Raw genomic sequence first — 10617 nt, forward strand, 5'->3', positions numbered from 1 at the left:
CAACCCAGAAGAACCTGGAAAACATTATGTTAAATGTAATGAGCTAGGCCAAGAAAGACAATCACTAAATCTTAATATGTCTATCTTAAAGAAGTAGAAAGCACAATATTGGTTACCAGGGTCTGGGAGATAGAGGGTGAATGGGGATTGGTTACGGAAGCCAAGTTATCTTAACGTTAAAGGAATAAATCTGAGTGTCCTACTCCTCAGCCTGGTGACTGGAGTTGACAATATTATATTTTTCAAAAGAACAAGAAGGGAGAATTTTGAGTGTTCTGTCCACACAAAAATAATACCTGTATGAGGGAATAGAAATCCTAGGTACCCTGATTTGATCATTACCCAATCTATACGTATGAAAATGTACCCCTAATTATGCACCTTCATGTTGTGTAAAAAAGTTACCAGAAATAAACACATATTGCTAAAAAAAAAAACCAGGGAACCACAAAAGCAATTCATATCTAATGGAATCCTGAGAAATACAATCAAAGTGAGGACCCACAGTCCTGGATATCAAATCACACCGCTAAGTTGCAGTTATGCAGTAGATATATGGTACTTGCACAATAACAAATACTTAGAACTGTGGACAAAAACAGGGAGGACAAAACAAGATCAACACAAATATGGACAGAGTCAACTCACTTTGATAAAGACCACCGCAATGTGGAAGGCAGAGTCTGCTCAATGAATACCTTTGAGAAAAATGATATCTGGATGCTGAAGTGAGCAACAGGACCCTTATTTTACCTGATGTATGAAAATCAACTCCCTCCTACTCACCTCTGGGCAAGAAAAAAAAAAGCCCGAAGACCAGAAAAGACCATAAACCACAAAATGTTTTTAACTAAAATACAGGTTAGCATCTATTTTTGGTCACTTGAATCTCTGCTTACCTTTGCAAAGAGAAAAAGAAACACACAACCCAGAAGAAAAATCTCATTGACAATTAAATGCTTTGTCACTGATACGTGTTTTCTTATATGGGTGACCAAAATTACATGCATAAAACACAAAAATAAACGTGGACTACATCAACCTGAAAAGTTTCTGCACAGCAAAGAAGCTACTTTCCAAATAAAAAAGCATCCTATAGATTAGGCAAAAATTTCAAGCAATCATGTAATTCATGAGTTGTCATCTAGGGTGTACGCAAAAAAACACTACAAAGTAGCAAAAGAATCTAATCTAGTTATCTCTCAAAGAACCTGAACAGGAAATTCTGCAACACATAAGAACAACAGATAAAAGGTCCTCAAAATTAACTATCCAACAAAGTTAAGAACTGTGTGTGGTTTAATTGAAAACCACACAGATAATCTCACACAATGAATATTCCTAAAAAGTTTTTTAAAATCAGAGGGGCCAGGCTTGGTGGCTCATGCCAGTAATTCCAGAACTTTGGGAGGCCGAGACGGCAGATCACCTGAGGTCAAGGGTCTGAGACCAGCCTGATCAATATGGAGAAACCCCTGTCTCTACTACTAATACAAAAATTGGCCTCGCAGGGTGGCGGGCGACTGTAGTCCCAGCTACTCAGGAGGCTGAGACAGGAAAATTGCTTGAACCCAGGAGCACAGGTTGCAGTGAGGCCAGATGGCACCACTGCACTCCAGCGTGGGCAGAGCGAGATTCTGTCTCAAAAAAAAGAGGGGGGCGGGGGGGATGCGGGAATGGTTTTGGAGAAAGGGGAACTCACACATGGTAGGTGAAAATGAAAATCAGAATACACACCATGGAAAACATATAAATAGGTGGAAACTCCTCAAAGAATTGACACTACAAATGTCCCCAGCTCTAGCGAGGTCTCTTTCCAAACATTCTGAGACAGCAGAATAACCCTAGACAGCTCAGAGGCCGGTGGGGCTTGGAGGGTCCCAGGTCCGGCCCTTCACTGCGGCCTCTGGGCCAGGCGCTCCTATGCTGGACGCAGGTTGGACAGTGTTCCCAGGCAAGGTGTGGACGCTGGGGCGGCCAGGACCCCACAACTGCCACCACCCAGACTACTGGGGCCCAGATGCCCACAAAGGAGTCAGGGCCCAAAGGCAGCAGCAGCAAGAGGCCGGGAAGGAGCAGGGAGGCCCGGAGGGTTCCCACGGGGGTCCATGCCCTGCCACTTACCGTGGAGACCCGCCTCTTCCACCATCAGATGGAAGCCACCACTGCTTCTCCGAAGCTGGCCCGTTTGCTGGGACCGCTAGCTGGTATCCTGCCGCCACTTCAGCTCACGGCTGCTTCTGCTCGCTGCGGCACCTGCTCTCTGGGACTGCGCCGCCGCTTCTTGACACACCCTTCTGCAGGCCCCGACCATGCCGCTGCTTCTGGACGCCGCCATTTCTGCTGGCCCAGACCACGCCGAGGCTTCTGCTTGCTAGGAGGACCACTCCTAGCAAGCTTCTGCTCGCTGGGACTACGCTGCCGCCTCTCACCGCTGCTTCAGCTCACTCAGACCGCACTGCCACCGCTTATGCTCGCTGGGACGCCGACTCTTGATTCTGCTCGCTGGGACTGCGCTGCCGCCTCTGGTCGCCGCTTCCACTCGCTCAGACCACACCGCCGCGGCTTCTGCTCGTTCCAACGATGCGGCTTCTGCCGGGGGCTCTCACGGGAAGCGCCGTCTCGGCTTCCGTAGGGGCGCGCACGCCGGCAGCGTCCTGAGCGACAGGCTGAGGCACCACCCGCTCTTAAAGGGGCCCCGGCCGGGACTGGACAGAAGCAGCTTCGTGTTGTCGCACAGGTCGAGCCTCTGCTCAGCCCCAGGGATGGACGAAAGGCCCCCAGTCCCTCATGCTCGGCTCTAGGGCCCTACAGGTCGCAGGAGTGGAGCCCTGTGACCCCAGCCCCGAGATCGGCTCCCTTTCCCTGGGGAGCACCTGGGACCTGCCCCTGCCCTCCTCTGGACCTCAGCTTCATGATCCGCAAAAGAAGCGGCCTGGCCGGAGCTCTGGGGTCCCTCAAGCGCGGCGCCTCAGCATCCAGGTTGGGCTCCCTGGTCCCTCTGCAGAGGGGGCCCTTAGAACCACGGAACCCTGGGGGCTGGAGGGACAGTCCGAGGGCAGCAGGGCCTCCCCGGCCTCACTGTCTGCATCCATCCTGTGGGAGCCCGGGGGCCCCACTAGGGCCCAGACACCTCGGACTCACCACGGCTGCCTGGGTCACCGGGCTCCCCAGGAGGCAGGCAGGGGCCCTGGGGTCCAGCGCTGTCGCACCTCAACTCCATCCTAGGTCAGTGCCCGGAGGGGCCCTGTGGACTTTACCCAGCCCGCCCCTTCCCAAGGAGAGGGACCTGCATTGCATCTGTCTCTGTGACACCCACCGGGAGGGACCATGCTCACCTCTCCCAGGGATCTGGGGGCGAGGCGGGGGCATTCCAGCCACCTGGCTATCATGCTGAAACCTCATCTCTACTAAAAATGCAAAAATCAGCCGGACATAGTGATGACCAACTGTAATGCCAGCTACTGGAGGGGCTGAGGCAGGAGAATTGCTTGAACCTGAGAGGAGGAGGTTGCAGTGAGCCAAGATCATACCACTGCATTCCAGCCTGGGCGACAGAGCGTCTGTCTCAAAAAAGGAAAGAAAAGAGCAGGCCTCTCTGTCAGTGGACTGAGAGGAATCTGTAGCAAAGATTCCCAACATCTCCCCCTGTAGTGTTAGAGAAGCCAGGGAAAGAGCTGAGACAGTCACACCCACACCCCCAACCCCCTAATCCCCCACCCCCGACCCATACCCCATTTGGGGACAGCCTGAGCTTCCACTCCACCTGCCAGTAATGAAGAGCCCTCCCCCTTCCTGCTGGGGAGTGTCAGAGGAGGCAAAGTGGGGGAGCCTGGATCTTCACTACCACCCAGTGGTAATGAGGCCACCCCAATGGGGTGTCAGCAGAAACCACAAGGGGAGCCAGACCCTGCCTAGTAAAAAGAAAAAGAGGTCCCTTGGGTCTAAATGGAGACTGAGTGGGGAACCTGGACCTTACCTTGCAGTAACAAGATGCCAGAGCAGTGTCAAAAAACAGTAACAACAGCACAACACCACAGTGTTTACAAAAGCAACAACAGAAGACTTTGAGGCTGGGCACGGTGGCTCTCGCCTGTAATCCTAGCACTTTGGGAGGGCAAGGCAGGTGGATCACTTGAGGCCAGGAGTTCCAGACCAGCCTGGCCAACATCGCAAAACCCTGTCTCTACCAAAAATACAAAAATTGGCCAGGCATGGTGGTGGGTGCCTGTAATTCCAGCTACTTGGGAGGTTGAGGTGGGAGAACTGCTTGAACCTGGGAGGCGGAGGTTGCAGTGAACTGAGATTGTGCCACTGCACTCCAGCCAGGGTGGCAGAGCAAGATCCTGTCTCAAAAAGGAAAAAAAAAAAGTAGAGAAGACTTTGGGAAGTGATGGGTGTGTTTATTACCTTGCTTGTGGTGATGGTTTCATGGGTCTATATAGACATATGTCAAAACTCATCAAACTGCCCACTTTAAATATGGAGTTACTTGGGTATCAGTTATACCTCAATAAAGCTGTTTGAAAAACAGAAAAATTAAATAACATCCAGAGTCTCATAACACAAAGATGTCCAGGTTTCAATAGAACCACTCATTACCAGGAAGATGGTTCTTAATATGATAAAATGGACTGAAACTGTTGAATGCAACTTAAGTGAAAAGGTACAATCAGTCGATGCCAACAGTAGATGGCAGAGATGTTAGAATTAGCTCACAAAGATTGTAAAGCAGCCACCATAAAGATGCTTCAGCAAACAACCAATGTGCTTGAAACAAATGAAAAAATAAAAAAGCCTCAGCAAAAAAAAGAGAGAAAGTCTTAGGAAAGAAATTGAAGATATAAATAAATTGGAATGGAAATTTTAGAAGTAAAAAATGCAATAACTGAAGTATAGACTCAGAGGATGAGCTCAAGAGCAGGATGAAGGGGACAGAGGAAAGAACCAGGGAACTGGAAGACAGAACAACAGAAAGTACCCAGTCTGAACAACAGAGAAGATAGACTGAAAAAGAAAAAAAGGACAGAGTCTCAGGTACATGTGGGACTGCAACAAAAGACCTAACATTTGTGTCACTGGTGGTTAAGAAGGAGAGGAGAAAGCATGCAAGGCTGATAAAGTATTCAACAAAGGCTAAAACTCCTCAAATTTGGCAAGAGACACAAAACTGCAGATTCGAAATGAATCTCAAATAAGGAAAACCCAAAGCAATCATGCCAAGGGACATCACAATTAAATTTCTAAAAATTAAGGACAAAGCAAAACAACCAGAGAAAGCAATACCAATACCAATACCAATACCAATACTCCATAGGGGAAAACCATTTGCATTACTGCAGATTTCCCTTCGGGGGTGATGGAGCCAAAATGAAGTGGCACCCCATATTTTTCAAGTGCTGAAGCAAAGGGACCATCAGCCTGGAATCTTTTTTTTGTTTTGTTTTTTTGAGACAGAGTCTTGCTCTGCCACCAGGCTGGAGTGCAGTAGTGCAATTTTGGCTCACTGCAACCTGCCCAGAATCTTATATGCAGTGAAAATATCCTTCAGGAATTAAAGGGAAATGAAGACATTCTCAAAAGAAGAAAATTTAAGAGAATTTGTTGCCAAAGACTTACCCCAAAAGATTACACTACTGTACTCCAGCCTGGGTGACAGAATGAAACTCCACCTCGAAGAAAAGAAAAGAAAAGAAAAAAATGTATTATACTTGATATAAATAAAATGATACTTATTTACTTGAGATAGGGTCTTGCTCTGTTCCCCAGGCTGGAGTGTATTGGCACAACTATAGGTCACTGAAGCCTTGAATTTCTGGACTCAGGTGAGCCTCCCACCTCGGCCTCCTTAGCAGCCAGGACTACGGGTGCCCACCCTCATGTCCAGCCATGAGTATTCAGAAGATGAAATTTTAAACTTATGAGGCCAGGTGAGGTGGCCCATGCCTGCAATCTCAGTCCTTTGGGAGGCCAAGGCAGGAGGATTGCTTGAACCAGGAGGCAGAGTTTGCTGTGAACTGAGATCCCGGCATTGCACCCTCAAGCCTGGGTGACAGAGTGAGACTTCATCTCAAACAAATCAAAAGAGAAAAACCAACTGAGCTCATGGAGATAGAGAATGAAATGATGATATAATGATTACCAGAGGCTTGGAAGGGTAGTAGGAGTGGGGGGAAGTGAGGATAGTCAATAGATACACGAATATAGTTAGAAAGAATAAATAAGACCCAGTATTTGATAGCACAATAACAATTTAATTGTACTTTTAAAAATAACTGAGTATAACTGGATTTCTTGTAACACAAAGGACAAAATGCTTGAAGTGATACATACCCCATTTACCATGATGTGATATTACACATTGTACGCCTGTATCAAAATATCTAATGTACCCCATAAGTAAGTGTACCTGTTATGTACCCTAAGAAATTAAAATTTAAAATTTAAAAATATACATATTTTGACACAAGTGAAGATAAAAAACATATCAATAGTTATGGAATACAGCAAAAGCAGTTTAAGAGTGAATTTTATTGCAATAAAAGCCTATATTAAATGAAAAGATAGATCAAATAATATAATCATATCTCAAAGAGAAAAGGAAAAACCAAGCATGAAGTCAGTAAAAGCAAGAATATAGTAAAAATTATAGCAGAAATAAATAAGATATAGACTAGAGAAACAATAGAAAAAAATCAATGAAATAAGTCAGTTTTTTAAAAAGATAAATAAAGGAACAACCTTTAGAGAAACTAAGAAAAAAAGAGAAAACTCAAACAAATAAATCAGAAATAAAAGAGGACACATTATCACTGATACCAAAGAAATACAAATGACCCTGAGACTACTATGAAAACTTATAAGCCAACAAAACTTGATAACCTAAAAAAAATATTGGATAACCTTGGTTAATAAATTCCTATAACCACACAATCTACAAAGATTGGATCAGGAAGAAACCGAAAATCTGAAAAGACTACTTACTAATAGGTAAGGAGATTTAATCAGTAACAAAAAAATGCTACCTAAGAACAGGCAGTACTAGGTGACTTCACTCAGGAAGGCTACAAAACATTTAAAATGGAAATAATAGGCCAGGCACAGGGATTTGTGCCTGTAAGCCCAGAAGCTTGGGAGACTGAAGAAGGCAGATCACTTGAGTTCAGGAGTTCGAGACCAGCCTGGACAAACAGTGAGACCCCATCTCTACTAAAAGTACAAAAAAATATCCAGGCATGGTGGTGCATGTCTGTGGTCCCAGGTAGCTAAAAAGCTGAGGTGAGAGGATCACTTGAGCCTGGGTGGTGGAGGTTGCAGTGAGCTGAGATCATGTCACTTCACTCTAGCCTGGGTGACAGAACGATATCTTGTCTTAAATAAATAAATAAATGAAATGAAAATAATAAAGAAGTACTTTCCAAACTCTTCCAAATAATTGAAGAGGAGAGCACACCCTTTTTTTCTTCAAGTGATTCTCCTGCCTCAGCCTCCCAAGTAGCTGGGATTGCAGGCACGCACCACTATGCCTGGCTAATTTTTGTGTTTTTAGTAGAGGTGGGGTTCTGCCATGTTGGCCAGGCTGGCCTTCAAAACTGGACCTCAGGTGATCCTCCCTCCTCAACCTCCCAAAGTGCTGGAATTCCAGGCATGAGCCACCATGCCCAGCCAGGAGAGTACAGTTCCAAATGCATTTGAAGAAGACATTCAGATGCGTATTGTATTAGTATCATTATAATATCGCAGCCAGAAGAGGACACTAGGAGAAAAGGAAATCGTAGACCAACATTTGTGATGAGCAGAGGCACAGAAATCCTCAACAAAATACTAGCAAACTGAGTCAGACAGCACATTAAGTACCACACGGTCAAGTGGAATTTATTCTTGGAATGCACAGATGATGCAACTACACAAATCAATAAATGTGGCCACATCCAGAAAAATGAAATTAGATCTTTATATCAAACCATATGTGAGTCTCAACTTAAAACGGATGAAAGACATAACTGTTGTAAGGTCTAAGGCTGTATAACTACTTTTAAAAATTAGCCGGGCATGGTGGCTCATGTTTGTAATCCCAACACTTTGGGAGGCCGAGGTGGGCAGATCATAAGGTCAGGGGTTTGAGACCAGCCTGGCCAGCATGGTGAAACCTGGTCTCTGCTAAAAGTACAAAAAAATTAGCTGGGTGTGGTGGTGCACGCCTGTAATCTCAGCCCCTTGGGAGGCTGAGGCAGAAGAATTGCTTGAACCCAGGAGTCAGAGGTTGTAGTGAGCTGAGATCACACCACTGCACTCAAGCCTGGGCAACAAGAGCCAAACTGCATCTCAATAAAACAAAATAAAAACAAAAACAAAAACTTGAGGCTTGGCCTCCCATTCCCCTCCCATTCCCCCCTCCTGGGGCCCAACTGCCTTGGCTGAGGAGGGGGCTGAGGAGATTTGAGCCCCTTCCCGGAACTGCCTGCCTAGACCATGTACTCAGCCCACCGGCCCCTGATGCCTGCATCCAGTGCAGCCTCCCTTGGCCTCCGCATGTTCGTGTGGAAGAACATGGAACCTGGCTCTGTGGCTGTGTTCCCCTGGTACTGTATGCCCTTCCTGACTCCATCTCCTTCCTGGCACCCACCAGTCTGACTCCTCCCTGCAGCCGTGCAAGGCCCAGAAAGCTGCTAGCCCCTTGGTGGCCTCCAATGAGAGTGAAGAATCTGCCGAGTCAGCAGCTGTTGCACATGGGCAGCCACCAGGTGGGACAGAGAGTGCTGACCCTGGGCAGCCCCCTGGAACCACCTTCTCTGAACGCTTAGGGCCCAGACCCCCACATACTTTGGGGGTGGTAGAACCTGTTAAGGGCTTGCCTCCCACCACAGAGGAGGACCAGGACCCTCAGGGGATCCCCAGCTAGACAGTGAGATAGAGAAGGACGATGATGATGCCTTCCTCTCTGTCATGTCTCCTGACACCCGGTTGCCTCTACAGCCCAGGAAATGTCAGACCCAGTCCCACAGTACCCTGCCCAAGGAACAGGACTCATCTTCTGAGAAGGACAGATGCAGCCCTAACAAATGGGACAAGGACTACATCCAGGGACCCATAAGTGGCAGTCATGATCTTCAGCCAGCGGCACCAGGCCCTGGCAGGGCCCATCAGCATCACCCCAACCAGGACAACCGGACTGTCAGCCAGATCCTGGGCGAATGGTGGACACTTTGGTGCCCAATGAGAAGCAGAAGTACGACAACCTGACTCCCAGGTGAAGGTGGCCCACTTGCAACATGGACCAAAAGAAGTCCAGTTTGGAGGCCAAGCCCACGAGCCTGGGGCCAGCAGGAGGGCACAAGGGCTCATGGGAGTGGAGCTTGTCAGAGATGGGCACTGCCACTGCCCCTGGGGTGTCCTCTGAGCAACTGTCAGTTGCAGGCCAGACACTCCTGAGCTCAGATACCAAGGAGCAGCTTCTGTGGGAAAGAATGGTTGCACACTGTCAGGGAAGCTGGCTCAGCCCAGCCCCAAGCCTTCTCCCACAGTGGGGTACACAGCCTAGATGAGGGGGAAATGGACCATCAGGAACTGATGCAGGTGGTGTCTGGTGCTGCATTCTACTCTGGCCCAAAGCCTTCTACCCAGTATGGAGCTCCAGGCCCCTTTGCAGCCCCTCGTGAGGGAGGTACCTTGGTTGCCAGCAGGCAGCCCCACTGCTGCCCACCTAAGCTTCTCGTTGGCAGCATGTGGCCAGTGAGGACACAGCCAGGATGAGGACCACATGGTCACCCGTGATGAGGAAGGGGATGATGATGTCACTGCTGACTGGGCACCGCTGACATTGATCTACAGTGCATGGAGCAGGTGACCAACAGTGAGAGTGAGGACAGCTTTGAGGAGGACTCAGAGGGGAACAAGGGCTTTGGTCGGAAGGTGTTTTCACCTGTCATCCTTTCCTCCTTTACCTCCTGCCAGCGCTTGCTGGACCCTGAGCTCCCAGGGCCCCCAGATCTACCTGCAGCATTTGGCAAAGGCTATGGTCCCACCCTGTCTTCCTCCTCTACCCTCTGCCTGCTTCCTCCTCAACCTTGGCAGCCACCTTCTTCTCACTGGGCCCAGGAATCTTCAAGGCCCAGAAGTCTGGTCATGGCAACACAGCAGGCCCCCTACGACCTCACCCCTTGGGGCTGGGGCCAGGGCCCAACGACACCTTCCAAGGCAACCTGGTTCCTCGCCATGGATCCTGCCACCTGCTGGTGCAAGAGACCTGAAAGTGTGGGTGGCCTGGAGCCACTAGGCCCCTCAGTCCTCACAGCCCCTCCCAACAGGAGAGAAAGCGGGGCACTAGCGCCTTCTTAGGCAGCAGCTGGGCTGAGCCACCTGGGGAGCGGGGCCCACACCAGCGAAAATGAGCTTCGGTAGGAGGGGCAGAGGGAACCCCGCAGATTAGGATCCTGCACCTGAGGACCTCACCTCGCCCCAGTGCAGATGAGAAGGTGCTCCAGCTGCAGCCCGGAGCCCAACACCCCGAAGAGTGCCAAGTGTGAGGGGGCAGCTTCCCCTTTGCCCATAGAGGTACAGACGCCAAGGACTGGCTGGAGAGCTGGAGTCGGAGAAGGCGCCATCCTCCTCACTGCG

The 10617-nt window shown here is 48.8% G+C and overlaps 1 pseudogene; it reads left to right on the plus strand.

Annotated features, from left to right (window-relative positions):
• Positions 1-8472: 8472 nt before the first annotated feature.
• LOC108298569 lies at positions 8473-10338 on the plus strand (annotated as a pseudogene).
• Positions 10339-10617: the final 279 nt, after the last annotated feature.

This window comes from Cebus imitator, unplaced genomic scaffold (genome assembly GCF_001604975.1).
Source record: "Cebus imitator isolate Cc_AM_T3 unplaced genomic scaffold, Cebus_imitator-1.0 Scaffold999, whole genome shotgun sequence".
Taxonomy (NCBI): domain Eukaryota; kingdom Metazoa; phylum Chordata; class Mammalia; order Primates; family Cebidae; genus Cebus; species Cebus imitator.